Source organism: Monodelphis domestica, chromosome 3, assembly GCF_027887165.1.
Source record: "Monodelphis domestica isolate mMonDom1 chromosome 3, mMonDom1.pri, whole genome shotgun sequence".
Taxonomy (NCBI): Eukaryota; Metazoa; Chordata; class Mammalia; order Didelphimorphia; family Didelphidae; genus Monodelphis; species Monodelphis domestica.
In genome coordinates this window covers 4,695,826-4,712,735 of record NC_077229.1, presented here as the reverse complement: position 1 = coordinate 4,712,735, position 16,910 = coordinate 4,695,826, and the positions used below count along the sequence as shown (strand labels likewise).

General features: G+C 41.3%; 1 long non-coding RNA gene across 1 annotated transcript; it reads left to right on the top strand.

Moving 5' to 3' along the window:
- The first annotated feature begins 7 nt into the window (after positions 1–7).
- On the top strand, positions 8–5,746 carry LOC130457874 (uncharacterized). Its single transcript, XR_008917121.1, has 2 exons — positions 8–3,790; positions 3,871–5,746. It is a non-coding gene; the product is annotated as an uncharacterized LOC130457874 (long non-coding RNA).
- The last annotated feature ends 11,164 nt before the right edge of the window (positions 5,747–16,910 follow it).

The following is a 16,910-nucleotide window of genomic DNA, read 5'->3' as shown; positions in this document are numbered from 1 at the left end:
CCCCTCGTATTCCCCTCCCCCTCCCCCTCTGCCCCCCCCCGCTCTCTCCTCTAACTCCGCCTCTCTCCTCACATCCGGCCCCGGGGAGTCCGGGAGGAGGAGGGGGCGGGGGCGGGAGGAGGCGGGGACAGACGCGGAAGCAGAGGCGAGGCCGGGCTGGAGGTCCGGGAGGTTTAGGAGGAGACGGGGTTGTGGGGAGGCGGAGGCGGAGGCGGAGGCAGCCTCTGCTTAGGTTGCGGAGAGAGAGAATATCTCAGAGCCCGGGGGGTGGGGAGGGGCAAGAGCTAGATAGAGAAATGCCGGAAGAAGAGGGAGAGCCGGCCACACCTCGGGCCACGGTCAGAGACCGAGAAGGGCTGAGGAGCGAGCCCCTGCAGCTCCCGGCATCAAGTTCCAGAGACAGACCGCAGTCTGGGCGTTCGACGGGCCATGGCGTGCCCCTCCCCCCCCCCGGAGTGGCCACCTGGAACCCCCCCCTCCCCGCATGGGCGCGAAGCGGCGCTGCAGAGCCCGGAGGAGAGCAGCTACAGCCGTGGCGAGAATCCCGGGAGCTCTTGGTACCCGGAGCCCCCGCGGGATGGAAGCCGGACCGGAGGCCACAGCCTGCGCCCTCCCCAGGGGCACCGAGGGGGCGCTCAGCCGGGCCCTCGGAGAGCTGCTTTCCGATGATAAGGCGCACCCCCCCCCCCCATCTCCGGGCCCTCTCCTCGGACCCTGAGCCGTAATGCAGAGCGCTGGGCTAGAGGAATGAGTTGTCGGGCCGCAGCTGTGGAGGAAAAGTTGCTCCTCCTGCAGCTCCACTCAGTGCAGAAACGGGGCCTGCTGGAGGTGGAGGAAGTCCGGCTGCTGCCCCTTTCCCCTCCCCTGCCAGGAGAGCCGACAGCGGAAACTTCCTAGTAGTAGTAGTAGTCTCTCGGTGACAGAGAATGACAATTGTCTTTGTGCAGTTTCATCTACGGTGTACCCTCCTGTGGCTTTGGAGTCCAAAGGCTGAGGCGCAAAGTTTGTGGCACATGGGGCCTGGGACACCAGTTGTTACGGGAGGTGCGGCTGTGGCCTGGTGTCGGTTCAGGGCAGCCTCCGGTGCTCATCTTCAAAGGTGGTGGCGGCATGGTTAATGTGGGCTCACCAGCTGCTTCTGACAGAGGCAGCGAGTTCTAGTTGCTTTGGTGTCATGCCAGCCCACTTCAAGTTGGACTTTAGCTGATCCTTGTACCTTTTCTTTGGTCGATCTTGTTTCCTGAGTCCAGCTGACAGTTCACCATAGAATACCTGTCTTGGTATTCGCTGTGGGTCTATGCGGATGACTGTCCAGACCATTGAGGAACATGACTTCCATGCTGGTGGAGTTGGCTCTGTCGAGGACTTCCTGATTGGTGATTCGGCCCTGCCATCGGATCCTCATGATTGACCAGAGAGAGCGTTGGTGGAATTGTTCCAGCTGTTTCATGTATTTCCGGTATAGTGTCCATGTCTCACAACCGTGCAGTAGTGAGCTGAGGACCACTGCGTTATACACTTTGAGCTTCATCGCAATGCTTACACCGCTGCTATGTTGGAGGACTTTGGAGTGCAGCCGCCGGAGTGCCTGGCTGGCCTTTTGGATCCTGGCATTGATCTCGTGGTCTAGGGACCCCTCCTTGGTGATGGTGCTGCCCAGGTACTTGAAAGTGTTGATGTTAGAAAGCTGCGTGCCCGATTGTAATGCACAGCTGATTAGTTGGCCTCCCTGGTGCAGGTTGAAACAGCACCTCTGTTTTGCTGAGGCTGATAGTCAGGCCAAACAGTTTTGTTGAGGTAGAGAACCTGTCCACAATGGTTTGGAGATGATTTTCTTGGTGGGCTATGAGAGCAAAGTCATCTAACTTCCAATGAGGGAGAAAAGCTTCTGACTTTGGTAACGGTGATGCTGTGCCTGATGGTGACGGGCCACAGTCAGCCACCCAGCTTAGTAGGGCTTAGCTGAGCTATTCCTTCGCCCTCGTGAGGCCATCAATGACCCATTTTCTGCCTTTTCCCCCCCAAAGATCGCCCCCCCCCCCCAGTATCTCGTCCACAGGCGGCCATTCTCTGAGCATGCGCAGGTGCCAGAGGTCTCTTGTGTTCTGAACAGTTACTTCCGGCCTCCAGTATTTCTCTCCTGAACTCTTCAGTGCTGCTCTGGAACTAACACATGAGCATGTCTAGGTGGCATTCCAGTGTCTCTAATGAACAGATTCCCTTGAATCCTCAACCAGGGAAATGCTCCTCCTTTAAACCTTCCTGCTTTAGCTCCATTGGGGAAGAGCTCTCTGCTTTCTGGCTTCTGTCCTTAAAGGGACTCTGCACAGGGAAATAGAATTGCCGGAAGTGAAATGGCCAAGTTCCTACCTTTCTGCTCTAGAGAAGGGAAAGGCTTTACTTCCGGTTCCGGTGATGTCGGGTCGGCTCTAGGATGATCTTGTCCCAGCTTTGGGCTGGGAAGAGAAAACTTGAGAGAAGTTGGTGCTGTGGGGATTCTAAATGAATTCCTTTTAATTGGCCATTAGCCAACTGGACCTCACTAAGTTCTAATCAGGTCTCCACCCTCCAGAGCTGGGGCGGTAAATGCAGGGCATCCCCAGAACATTCCCAGGCCGGAGATTTCGTTTCCTAAAAGCAGTCGTGTGTTAATGGTCATTTATCAGGGGAAAATACTGCTAAAAAATGGGGGCTCCTTCAGGCCAGTCTTCTCTCCTTAAAAGCCAATAAGTAGAAAAAGTCCTCAGGATTCACTAGTCTGTAAGAAAACAAATACCTACCTATTGTGATGGTTGTGCTCTGGAAATGTACCTCAAAAACTCCCCAGATCAGGCTACAGTTGGTAGTCTTTTTATTCCTCAAACACAAAACTGAGGATGACCCAGGAAAGGCTTTAAAATTATCTTTAAGTCAGAATACCTGTCCAGTTCCCTTCTCTTTATTTTCTTCGTCTAATTTACTTGGGGCTCCAAAATGGCTTTTCTTTGGCCCGAGGCAAAAAACAGCTTCTTCCCTCCTAGTTCACCATCCTAAAATGAACTTTTTTCCCTCCAGAACACATGCACACATTAATTAGAGAAACTTCGTTCTCTGGAAATAAACAGCAGCCTGACAGAGATGTGAAGTGGTAGCACTCAAATGAATGGGTTAATACCCAGAATAAACTGCATCTCCTGACCAACCATGTTAAAAAAAGAATCCGTTAATAATCAGTATTTTTCACATTAACTGAACCAAAACTGGGAAGAAAAGGTTAGAATTTTAAAGTTATGAATTTCTGGACCACCTTTTGCCTTGTGCTGGATATTCCATATCTAGATCGCCAGCTCCTGCCTTACCTCTAAAGCTTTTGGGAGGAGTTAACTGCTAACACTGCTTCCAGATGTGATTTGCTAGCCCAGAAATCTCAAGCATTTAGAATGAGTGGTGAAGCCTCCACTGAAGAAATCCATGAGACATACAATAGAAGCCAAACCCCACAGAACACTGAGAATCATCCAGAAGTGAAGTTCTCTGAGAAGCTCCTGCACAAACTGTGACCACCATTGAAACCTGAAGCCTGGGCATCTCAGATTCTGAAGAACTTTCTCTATTGTGAGCTATTCACAGCATTGACCCAGAACTACAATGAATGCTCAGGCTCCCACCCTAGAGCTTAGCTTCCCATTCACAGCTTTCAGCCAACCTTTCAGGCCTCTGACCTGCTCTCCTGGCCCTCACCTCCAGCATGGACGTTACTCCTCTCACAAACAAGCACCTCCTCACACACCCAGCCAAGCTCAACTTGTAGGTAGGTTTAACTAGACTCCATTCTGGCTAGCGTACCTTGGGGCAGATTTGGCTGATGTTCGATATCCTTTCAAACCCAAGCAGGTACCTGGACCACACTGATGGCCATGAATTCAGAAAGGCTGCTGTCCATCTTCCTGGTGATTACTAGCCTAACAGGCCCAGCGGACTCCCAGATGATCTCAGTGACTTTTTGGGTGCACCTCACGTCTGTCGGTCCACAATATTTCAATTATTTCTTTCTGACTGCTTGCAATATCTTTTCAGATTAGGAATTTTTGAATTTGGCTATAAATTCATAGATGCTGTTATTTGGGGATTTATTGCAGGAGTGATCTGTGGATTCTTTTGATTTCTATTTTACCCTCTTGTTCAAGAATGTGAGGGTAGTTTGATAATTCTGGTAATAAGATGTCTATGTTTTTCTTATTTTTTTTTATCATGACTTTCATGTAGTCCAATAATTCTTAGATTATCTCTCCTAGATGTTTTTGCCAGCTCAGTTGGGTTTTTTTTAATATAATATTTCATATTTTCTTTTTTCCCTTCAATATTTCATATTTTCTTCTTTATTCACTTCCATTCTTTTGATTTTGTTTGATTGTTTCTTAATGTCCCCTGAGATCATCAGCTTCTATTTGCTCAATTCTAATTTTTATACACTGACTTTATTCCATCACATTTTGAATCTCCTTTTCCAATTGTTATTTTTCTACTTTTCCTGAAACTTTTCTTCATTGAAATTTTGTGCCTCATTTTCCATTTGACCAATTCTGCTCATAAAAGTTGTGACAAGGAAATCACTTTAAAAGACTGATATATATTAATTTAAGGTCGCCAAGGAATTCAGCTATGTAATTCCTAAATGAAAACTCAAGTCAGCAGTCAAACTTTTATGAAGTTTAATTACAATAGGAGGAAGAAAGGAATTAGAGATAGAGAGAGAGAAAAAGGGAGAGAAGGGAATAGGGCTTAAATACCCCTTCTGTTTAGGCTGGGCCAAAAGGCCCAAGCCCTTAGATAGCTGGGGCAAAGAAAAAGAGATCAGTCCCTATTACTCACGTGACCAAAATGGAGAAACAGTCTCAGAGGCCCCCACCTTCAGCTTCCTTCAGAGCAAGCTTCTCAGAGCACACACCACCACTCAGACAAACTCCTCAACCACCTCCAGTCTTCAGACCCCCCTGATCTTTAAGGAAACCATCCAAGTTGCCTCCCCTCAGTTCTCCCATCTACCAATCACTGTCCATCAATTTCCCTGTGCCAATGGAGGCTCTAGCTTAACCCAGGACCGCCCAGAGGTTTCTGGCTTTTGCACATGTCTGTTGAAGGTCATATTTTCAAATAATTAAATCTTTGCTCCTTTGCTACAGCCCTTTCTAAATCCTATTAACCTGAGTAGGGTAGAGATTGGAATAATTAAATTTTGATCTAGGCTGCAGCCCTTACTCAATCCTGTTAGGACTGAATAGGGTGGAGATTGATTCCAAGTATCTCCATTGTATCAATTCTAAAATCAATCATGACTCAAAGAAATTCCTGTTCTATGCTTAAGCATAGGTCAAAGTCCTTTCCATTGTTCAGCAAAAGGTTTCTGTCCTAAAGTAATCTTAAGAAGGGAAGAGAAGGAACCTCCCATGCCAATGGGGTTCACATTCCAATAGTCAAGACCCATTATCAATAGGAAATTTTTCAAGTATGAAATTTCCCAATGGTGAAATTTCCAACATTTATAAGTCTAAGAAATTTTGAGGTTTACAAAGTTATCTATTTTTGTATTTCATTTCTTTTCCCCAATGTTCTTCCAACCACAAATAAATTTAACACCTCAGAGCCTTATCTGCTACACCTTCTCTTTGTTTCTCTAAGGATTGTTTTGCTGTCTGTGGTTCTTGCCTTTAAGAGATGTTACCAACTTGAATTAAAACACACTCATTTTGCAACCAGTAGATTAGGTCCTTCTGACTCCAATCTTTCTTTGGTCTCCTTTTTTTCCCTCACCCTTACCTGAGGAACTCCTGGTCCCAGTTCTGCCCCCCAGGGGATGCTTTACATTTTGTCACAGCAAATGGGGACCTGAGTAACCTTCAACCATTTATGGAGCACATACATCAAGAAAAGAAAAAATTGCAGGTAAGGGTCTTCTCCCCCATCAGGGAGGATATCAGAAATAAAACATGGGGCAATAGAGAATTTTTACAGCATGTATCCTCTGTGTGCCCCTGATTTCCCTGTGAAGTTTCTTTCAATATTGAGAATTGGGAGAGAGTAGTTAGGGTCCTACAAAGGCATTATATTTTAGAAGGACCTTCTGCAGTAACTGTAGATTCCTTTCCTCTCTGGGGGTTAATTTTTGAATCACTTGATCCCATGCCCTGCCATGCGAAATCGAAACTAAATTCAGAGTCTCATAAATCCAAGGAGGAAAATGAGAAAAACTCAATATAATAGTTGCTCCCCCAGAGAGGCTTTAAAAAAAATCCCACACCCCAGTTATACCCTGCTTAGCACTTCATCAAGTTACAATATCACATTGTGAACCAGACAACAATGCTGAGGAATTCCCTCCCCTGGAGCCTAAAGCTCTTTCAGGTAATTATCAGGCTGGGTTACAAGAGGAAGCAGCTCCTTATCAGATGTGACCAAGAGTCCTTAATAAACTTTATCCTTCTCCCACCCCTCCCCGGCCCCTGACTCTTGGGGTAATCTTCCCCCTCCTCCTCCTCCATCTTTAATACCCCCAGCTCCTGAGTCATCTACAGATATCTCAGCAGAAGTCCCAGTGGAAGTCACAGCTGAAATAATTAAAGACCTTGACCCCATAGTTACATGATGTCAGTTGCTAAAAAGACTAGCAGAAAGGAGCCCTTCTTTCAATCCCTTATCACCTGATTCTTCAAATGCTGCTTCTCTTTTTTTAATTGAAAATGGCTCTCCATATCAGCAAGCCTTGAGAAAAATAGATCAGGAAATACCCCATCCCTCTATTGGACTTTGTAAACCTTAAAATTTCTTAGACTTATAAATGTTGGAAATTTCACCATTGGGAAATTTCATACTTGAAAAATCAGTGGATCAGTGGATTGAGAGCCAGGCCTAGAGACGGAAAGTCCTAGGTTCAAATCCAGCCTCAGCCACTTCCTAGCTGTGTGACCGTGGGCAAGTCACTTGACCCCCATTGCCTAGCCCTTACCACTCTTCTGCCTTGGAGCCAATACACAGTATTGACTCCAAGACGGAAGGTAAAGGTTTTAAAAAGAAAAAAAAACACAATACAATCCCCCCTGAAGAGGGTGTTTATCAACACCCGGATCAACTCCAAGTGGTTGTTATGGGTGTATGAGTCAATTATCAAACGAAAAAGTCAAACACATAAAAGAACATTAAATCTTTAGGGAAAAAATTAAGTTTTTTAGAGAAATAAAAAAGTATCTGTGGATACTTTTCAATCTAATTTTTGCTTCAATTCATACAGGTGGAGCAGTAAAGCATGTCATCTTTCATTTACTCTCTGCATTTCAGTTTATGGTTATTCCACAAACCTTTAAAATAGATAATGGCCCAGCATATACATCCAAAGCTCTTACTAATTTCACTTCACAATTCAAAAGAGAGGAATCCAATATAACCCTTTAAGACTGATCTATAATAGAGCCCATCTTACATTAAAGAATCAACTAAAAAGATAAAAAAATTTGCCTTACCAATTTACACCAGGCCATGCATTAGTACATGTTATATTTGTAATCAATTTTCTTAATTTGGACTAACAAGGACTGTCAACATGGAATCTAGAAACCCCAAACTTGTGGCCTAGTGAGACCTGGTGAACCCCAGGTTTCAGGACTAGCTTATAGGTTGGAGACCCCAAAGTTTGTACTTGTTCCCTGTTCCTGTGGGAATCCCCCTGAAGGGAATCCCAGGCTAACAGTTTCAGACTGAGTGGGGGACCCTCAGGTGAATGATAATCCTAGTTGGGTGGGACTAAGCATATGCTAAGAACCCTCTTTGTTTTAGGTAGTCTCCCTTATTGTATCAGAGACCCTTTCCCAAGAAGATCCACACCTGGGCAGAGACCATCCTTTAGTATCCATTGTAAGCAGCCCCTTCTCTTACACTCTATTCTCTAGCTATGATTCCTTTCCCAAACTTCTTCCAGGTAAACATGGAGGCAGTCTAGACACAGAACTCTTCCTCTCCTCACCAACTACCAATATAGACTACCTCAGAAAGCCCCCCCCTCCCCAATTCGTATGAACGAAGGGATTCCACAGTAGGGCGTAGCATTGAAGGTACATGGGATCTAGGCATTTCCATACCATAAGGAGGTGAAAAATCTCCCACCAAAACATGAGCTGATCCACCCTTCCTCACCCCATCTACGGAGCCAGAGTCAGATTCAGCTCATGCTAGAATCAGTGAGTGAGCAAGGGGGCACCTCTAGGTCCTTGGCGGCTGACTAAGATCATCAAAGACCTACCCCTGAAAGCAGCTAAACCTGAAACCCCAGCAAGCTGAAGAGCACAGACTGTGGGCGCCCATGAGGGGAGATACCACAGGGAAGGGAAGCAAATAGCAGAAGCTGCAGAGCCTCCAGAGGTAGCCTCAGGCAAAATCCTCACTCCTCAGCTCCATACACAGAGAGCCTGCCCTCCTCACTCAGATTTCTATTTGGAAAGGGAAGGAAAAACAACCACAGTGATGGCAAACAGTGCCCAGGAACAACTTCCCAACACCAAGAAAAAAGAAGAAGGCATTGATCCTGGATAATATTTACAGAGGAAAAATCCAGACCATAGAGGAAATAGCAGAAGAGGAAATCCAAATAAATGCTCCAAAACCTTCCAAAAATGGAAATTGGCCACAAGCTCTTGAAGAACTTAAATGGGAACTTACCAAAAAGATGGAAGCCTTCTGGCAAGAAAAGTGGGAAATAGTTAAAAAAGAAAATAACAGTTTAAAGGACAAGAACTCCCAATTGAAGAAAGAGCTGGAAGCCACAAAAAGCAGGATAAATCAAATCAGAAAAGAAAATCAAAAGATTATAACAGAAAACCAGACCTTAAAGACTAGGATCAGTCAATTAGAAACCAATGATCTTGCAAAACAGCAATAATTAATAAAGCAAAGTCAAAAGACTGACAAAATAGAAGAAGCTGAATGCTGGACAGACCATTGTGAGTCATCTTAGAGATCCATCTTATTTGCAAACATTCCAGTTCTGCCTGGACAACAAGCTATTTGCCAAGAGACCACTCACTGGAAGCTCAACTGAGAAATGGAACCAGTTCAGAGACACAGTGAAGGAAACATCAAAGACAGTCCTAGGCCCCAAACAACGCAACCACCAGGACTGGTTCGAAGAGAACAACACTGCTATTGAAGACCTATTGAGCAGAAAGAACAAAGCCTTTATGGAGTGGCAAAATAACCCAAACTCTTCTCCTAAAAAGGACAGATTCAAGTCTCTCCAAGCCATGGCTCAGTGTGAGATCAGGAAGATGCAAGACCGAAGGTGGGAAAAAAAAGGCAGAAGAAATCCAGCATTTTGCTTTCAGGAAAAGTAGAAAACTTGAAGTGGGTTGGCATAACACCAAAGCAACTAGAATTCGCTGCCTCTGTCAGAAGCAGCCGGCAAACCCACATTAACCATGCTGCCACCACCTTTGAAGATGAACAATGTCGACGTCTTGCCGCTGTACATGAACACCGACACCAGGTCACAACTGAACCTCCCGTAACAACTGACATCCCATGCCCCATGTGCCACAGACTTTGTGCCTCAGTCTTTGGACTCCAAAGCCACATGAGGGTACACCATAGATGAAACTGCACAAAGACAATAGTTATTCTCGGTCACCGAGAAACTACCACTATACTATACTATAAAAAAGAGAAAGGAATTGTAGAGGTATTCATAGTTAAAGGTAATTTTTAAGCTTTTCTTAGTAATCCAAAGTTTTGTGTTTGGAGAAAAATGTTATGGGTTTTAGTTTTTGAAAACATAAAATTGAGTTATGGACTATCACTTGATATTTTTGAATTTTTAAGGTAAAGTTCCAAAGTGCAACCATTACAATAGATAAGCTTTTGTTTTAAAAGTCCAGTGAATACTGATAACTAATTTTCCTTTTTAAGTGGAGAGAACTAATGGTTTTGTGATCATTGTTTCTTTTTTTTTGAACATTATTTTATTTGGTCATTTGCAAACATTATTCATTGGAAACAAAGATCATTTTCTTTTCCTCCCCCCACCTCTCTCATAGCCAACATGCGATGCCACTGGGAATCACATGTGTCCTTGATTCGAACCCATTTTCATGTTGTTGGTATTTGCATTAGAGTGTTCATTTACAGTCTCTCCTCAATCATATCCCCTCAACCCCTGTAGCCAAGCAGTTGCTTTTCTTCGGTGTTTTTACTCCCACAGTTTGTCCTCTGCTTGTGGATAGTGTTTTTTCTCCTAGATCTCTGCACATTAATCAGGGACATTACATTGACACTAATGGAGAAGTCCATTATGTTCGATTGTACCACAGTGTATCAGTCTCTATGTACAATGTTTTCCTGGTTCTGCTACTTTCGCTCTGCATTACTTCCTGGAGGTTGTTCCAGTCTCCATGGAATTCCTCCGTTTTATTATTCCTTTTAGCACAATAGTATTCCATCACCATCATATACCACAATTTGTTCAGCCATTCTCCAATTGAAGGGCATCCCCTCATTCTCCAATTTTTGGGAACCACAAAAAGTGTAGCTATGAATATTTTTGTACAAGTCTTTCCCCTTATTATTTCTTTGGGGTACAAACCCAGCAGTGCTATGGCTGGATCAAAGGGAAGACAGTCTTTTATCGCCCTTTGGGCATAGTTCCAAATTACCCTCCAGCATGGTTGGATCAATTCACGAGATTATTAATGTCCCTACTTTGCCACATCCCCTCCAGCATTCATTTCTTTCCTTTGCTGTCATGTTAGCCAATCTGCTAGATGTGAGGTGATACCTCAGAGTTGTTTTAATTTGCATCTTTCTGATGATAAGAGATTTCGAACACTTTTTCATGTGCTTATTTTTTTAATAATTATTTTTTTAATTTTTATTTGGTCATTTCCAAACATTATTCATTGGAAACAAAGATCATTTTCTCCCCCCCCCCCCCCCCCCACAGCCGACGTGCAATATCACATGTGTTCTTGATTCAAACCCATTTCCATGTTGTTGGTATTTGCATTAGAGTGTTCAATTAGAGTCTCTCCTCAGTCATATTCCCTCCACCCCTGTAGTCAAACAGTTGCTTTTCATCGGTATTTTTACTCCCACAGTTTCTCTTCTGCTTGTGGATAGTGTTTTTTAGATCCCTGCAGATTGTTCAGGGACACTGCATTGCCACTAATGGAGAAGTCCATTACCTTCGATTGTACCACAATGTATCAGTCTCTGTGTACAATGTTCTCCTGGTTCTGCTCCTCTCACTCTGCTTCACTTCCTGGAGGTCGTTCCAGCCTCCATGGAATTCCTCCACTTTATTATTCCTTTTAGCACAATAGTATTACCTCACCAACATATACCACAATTTGTTCACCCATTCCCCAATTGAAGGGCATCCCCTCATTTTCCAGTTTTTGACCACCACAAAGTGCAGCTATGAATATTCTTGTACTAGTCTTTTTCCTTATTATCTCTTTGGGGTACAAGCCCAGCAGTGCTATGGCTGGATCAAAGGGCAGACAGTCTTATATCACCCTTTGGGCATAGTTCCAAATTGCCCTCCAGAATGGTTGGATCAGTTCACAACTCCACCAGCAATGAATTAGTGTCCCTACTTTGCCACATCCCCTCCAGCATTCATTACTTTCCATAGCTGTTACGTTAGCCAATCTGCTAGGTGTGAGGTGATACCTCAGAGTTGTTTTGATTTGCATCTCTCTGATTATAAGAGATGTAGAACACTTTTTCATGTGCTTATTAATAGTTTTGATTTCTTTGGCTGAGAACTGCCTATTCATGTCCCTTGCCCATTTATCAATTGGAGAATGGCTTGATTTTTTGTACAATTGATTTAGCTCTTTGTTAATTTGAGTAATTAAACCTTTGTCGGAGGTTTTTATGAAGATTGTTTCCCAATTTGTTGCTACCCTTCTGATTTTAGTTACATTGGTTTTGTTTGTACAAAAACTTTTTAATTTGATGTAGTCAAAATTATTTATTTTATATTTTGTGACTCTAAGTCTTGCTTGGTTTTAAAACCTTTCCCTTCCCAAAGGTCTAACAGGTATACTATTCTGTGTTCACCTAATTTACTTATAGTTTCCTTCTTTATGTTCAAGTCATTCACCCATTCTGAATTTATCTTGGTGTAGGGTGTGAGGTGTTGATCCAAACCTAATCTCTCCCACACTGTCTTCCAATTTTCCCAGCAGTTTTTATCAAATAATGGATTTTTGTCCCAAAATCTGGGGTCTTTGGGTTTGTCGTAGACTGTCTTGCTGAGGTAATTTACGCCAAGTCTATTCCACTGATCCTCCTTTCTGTCTCTTAGGCAGTACCAAATTGTTTTGATGACCACTGCTTTATAGTATAGTTTGAGATCTGGGACCGCAAGTCCTCTTTCCTTTGCATTTTTTTTTCATGATTTCCCTGGATATCCTTGATCTTTTGTTCTTCCAAATGAACTTAGTTATGTTTTTTTCTAATTCAGTAAAGAAGTTTTTTGGTAGTTCCATGGGTATGGCACTAAATAAGTAAATTAATTTGGGTAGGATTGTCATTTTTATTATGTTAGCTCCTCCCACCAATGAGCAATCAATGTTTTTCCAATTGTTTAGATCTAGTTTTAAGTGTGTGGAAAGTGTTTTATAGTTGTGTTCATATAGTTCCTGTGTTTGTTTCAGCAGATAGATTCCTAAGTATTTTGTATTATCTAGGGTGATTTTAAATGGAATTTATCTCTATTTCTTGCTGCTGAGATGTGTTGGAAATATATAGAAATGCTGATGACTTATGAGGGTTTATTTTGTATCCTTCAACTTTGCTAAAGTTGTTGATTATTTCGAGTAACTTTTTGGTTGATTCTCTAGGATTCCTTAAGTAAACCATCATATCATCTGCAAAGAGTGATAGCTTGGTCTCCTCATTGCCAATTTTAATACCTTCAATTTCTTTTTTCTTCTCTAATTGCTACTGCTAGTGTTTCTAGTACAATATTAAATAATAGAGGTGATAATGGGCATCCTTGTTTGACTCCTGATCTTATTGGAAAGGCTTCTAGTTTATTCCCATTGCAGATGATGTTTGCTGATGGTTTTAGATATATACTGTTTATTATTTTTAGGAAAGGCCCTTCTATTCCTATACTTTCTAGTGTTTTCAATAGGAATGGGTGTTGTATTTTATCAAAGGCTTTTTCTGCATCTATTGAGATAATCATGTGATTATTGTCAGTTTGCTTGTTAATATGGTCAATTATGTGGGTGGTTTTCCTAATACTGAACCATCCTTGCATTCCTGGTATGAATCCTGCCTGGTCATAGTGGATGACCCTTGTGATGACTTGCTGGAGTCTTTTTGCTAGTATCCCATTTAAGATTTTTGCATCTATATTCATTAGGGAGATTGGTCTATAGTTTTCTTTCTCTGTTTTTGACCTGCCTGGCTTTGGGATCAGTACCATGTTTGTGTCGTAGAATTTCATGTGCTTATTAATAGTTTTGATTTCTTTATCTGAAAACTGCCTATTCATGTCCCTTGCCCATTTATCAATTGGAGAATGGCTTGATTTTTTGTACAATTGATTTAGCTCTTTGTTAATTTGAGTAATTAAACCTTTGTCAGAGGTTTTTATGAAGATTGCTTACCAATTTGTTGCTTTCCTTCTGATTTTAGTTATATTGGTTTTGTTTGTACAAAAGCTTTTTTAATTTGATGTATTCAAAATTATTTATTTTACATTTTGTGACTCTTTCTAAGTCTTGTTTGGTTTTAAAATCTTTCCCTTCCCAAAGGTCTGACATGTATACTATTTTGTGTTTGCCTAATTTACTTATAGTTTCCTTCTTTATATTCAAGTCATTCACCCATTCTGAATTTATCTTGGTGTAGGGTGTGAGGTGTTGATCCAAACCTAATCTCTCCCACACTGTCTTCCAATTTTCCCAGCAGTTTTTATCAAATAATGGATTTTTGTCCCAAAATCTGGGGTCTTTGGGTTTGTCGTAGACTGTCTTGCTGAGGTAATTTACGCCAAGTCTATTCCACTGATCCTCCTTTCTGTCTCTTAGGCAGTACCAAATTGTTTTGATGACCACTGCTTTATAGTATAGTTTGAGATCTGGGACTGCAAGTCCTCCTTCCTTTGCATTTTTTTTTCATGATTTCCCTGGATATCCTTGATCTTTTGTTCTTCCAAATGAACTTAGTTATGTTTTTTTCTAATTCAGTAAAGAAGTTTTTTGGTAGTTCCATGGGTATGGCACTAAATAAGTAAATTAATTTGGGTAGGATTGTCATTTTTATTATGTTAGCTCCTCCCACCAATGAGCAATCAATGTTTTTCCAATTGTTTAGATCTAGTTTTAAGTGTGTGGAAAGTGTTTTGTAGTTGTGTTCATATAGTTCTTGTGTTTGTCTTGGCAGATAGATTCCTAAGTATTTTATATTGTCTAGGGTGATTTTAAATGGTATTTCTCTTTCTAATTCTTGCTGCTGAAATGGGTTAGAGATGTATAGAAATGCTGATGATTTATGTGGGTTTATTTTGTATCCTTCAACTTTGCTAAAGTTGTTGATTATTTCGAGTAACTTTTTGGTTGATTCTCTACGATTCCTTAAGTAAACCATCATATCATCTGCTAAGAGTGATAGCTTGGTTTCCTCATTGCCAATTTTAATACCTTCAATTTCTTTTTCTTCTCTAATTGCTACTGCTAGTGTTTCTAGTACAATGTTAAATAATAGAGGTGATAATAGGCATCCTTGTTTCACTCCTGATCTTATTGGGAATGCATCTAGTTTATCCCCATTGTAGATGAATTTTGCTTATGGTTTTATATATATATATATATATACACTGTTCATTATTTTTAGGAAAGGCCCTTCTATTCCTATACTTTCTAGTGTTTTCAATAGGAATGGGTGTTGTATTTTATCAAAGACTTTTTCTGAGTCTATTGAAATAATCATGTGATTTTTGTCAGTTTGCTTGTTAATATGATCAATTATGTGGATGGTTTTCCTAATATTGAACCATCCTTGCATTCCTGGTATGAATCCTGCCTGGTCATAGTGGATGACCCTTGTGATGACTTGCTGGAGTCTTTTTGCTAGTATCCTATTTAAGATTTTTGCATCTATATTCATTAGGGAGATTGGTCTATAGTTTTCTTTCTGTTTTTGACCTGCCTGACTTTGGGATCAGTACCATGTTTGTGTCATAAAGTGAATTTGGTAGAACTCCTTCTTGGCTTATTCTGTCAAATAGTTTGTTTAATATTGGGATTAGTTCTTCTTTGAATGTTTGATAGAATTCATTTTTGAATCCATCTGGATCTGAGGATTTTTTCTTAGGGAGTTCTTTGATGGCTTGTTCAGTTTCTTTTTCTGATATGGGGTTGTTTAGGTAATTTATTTCTTCCTCTTTTAGTCCAGGCAATTTATATTTTTGTATGTATTCATCCATATCACCTAGATTGCCATATTTGTTGCCATATAATTGGGCATAGTAGTTTTTTTTTTTTTATAACCCTTACCTTCCGTCTTGGAGTCAATACTGTGTATTGGCTCCAAGGCAGAAGAGTGGTAAGGGCTAGGCAAGGGCATAGTAGTTTTTAATGATTGTCTTAATTTCCTCTTCATTAGAGGTGAGGTCTCCTTTATCTTCTTGGATATTGTCAATTTGGTTTTTTTCTTTCCTTGTTTTTAATTAGACTGACTAGTACTTTGTCTATTTTATTTGTTTTTTCAAAGTACCAGCTTCTAGTCTTATTTATTAAATAAATAGTTCTTTGACTTTCAATTTTTTAAATTTCTCCTTTGAGTTTTAGGATCTCTAATTTAGTCTTCATATGAGTATTTTTAATTTGTTCACTTTCTAATTTTTTAATTTGCATGCCCAATTTATTTACCTCTGCCCTCCCTAATTTGTTAATATATGAACTGAAGGATATACATTTCCCCCTGAGTACTGCTTTGGCTGCATCCCATAGGTTTTGAAAGGCTGTCTCATCATTGTCATTTTCTTCAATGAAGTTATTGTTTCTACAATTTGTTCTTTAACTGGTTTTGGAGAATCGTATTGTTTAATTTCCAATTAATTTTTTATTTAACTCTCCATGTTCCCTTACTCATTATTATTTTCATTGCATTGTGATCTGAGAAAGTTGCATTTATTATTTCTGCTCTTTTGCACTTGTTTGCAATGTTTTTATGCCCTAATACATGGTCAATTTTTGTGAATGTACCATGTGCTGCAGAAAAGAAGGTGTATTCCTTTTTGTCCCCATTTATTTTTCTCTACATGTCTACTGTAAACCTTGAAATTTCTCAGACTTGTGAATGTTAAAAATTTTCCCATCAGTGAATTCTTAATTGGAACAAATTCCCTACTGAGAAACATTCCCCATTTTTATGTGAGAACTCGCCAGGATCAGAAATGGGAGGACCTCTACTCTAACCATACTTAAGACTGCTTTAGGGGAGAAAACTCCTTGCTATGGGAGGACCCCTACTCCACCTGTACTTAAGACTGCTTTAGAAGAGAAAACTTCTTGCTAAACAATGAAAGTACTTGGACCCATGCTTATGATAAGGCAAGGAGTTCTTTGAGCCAGGCCTGTTTTTAGAATTGATACAATGGGATTCTAGGTACCTAAAAGGGTCGGGCAAGTTTTCTCTTAATGAGATTAGTTGACACAGCAGCATTTTTCTCTGGCTCAAACTTACTAAAGGGATTAAGTCGACCCAGCAGTGTTTTTAGAATGGGTTGTCCTTTGGAAAACATCTACAGTGATTGGTAGATGTAAGGACTTAGGGGAGGTGACATGGGAGAAAAACCCCTATATAAGAAAAAGCAGAATCTCTTGAGGAGAGATCCTTTTGGAAAAATCCTTTTGGGGGATCTCTGATGA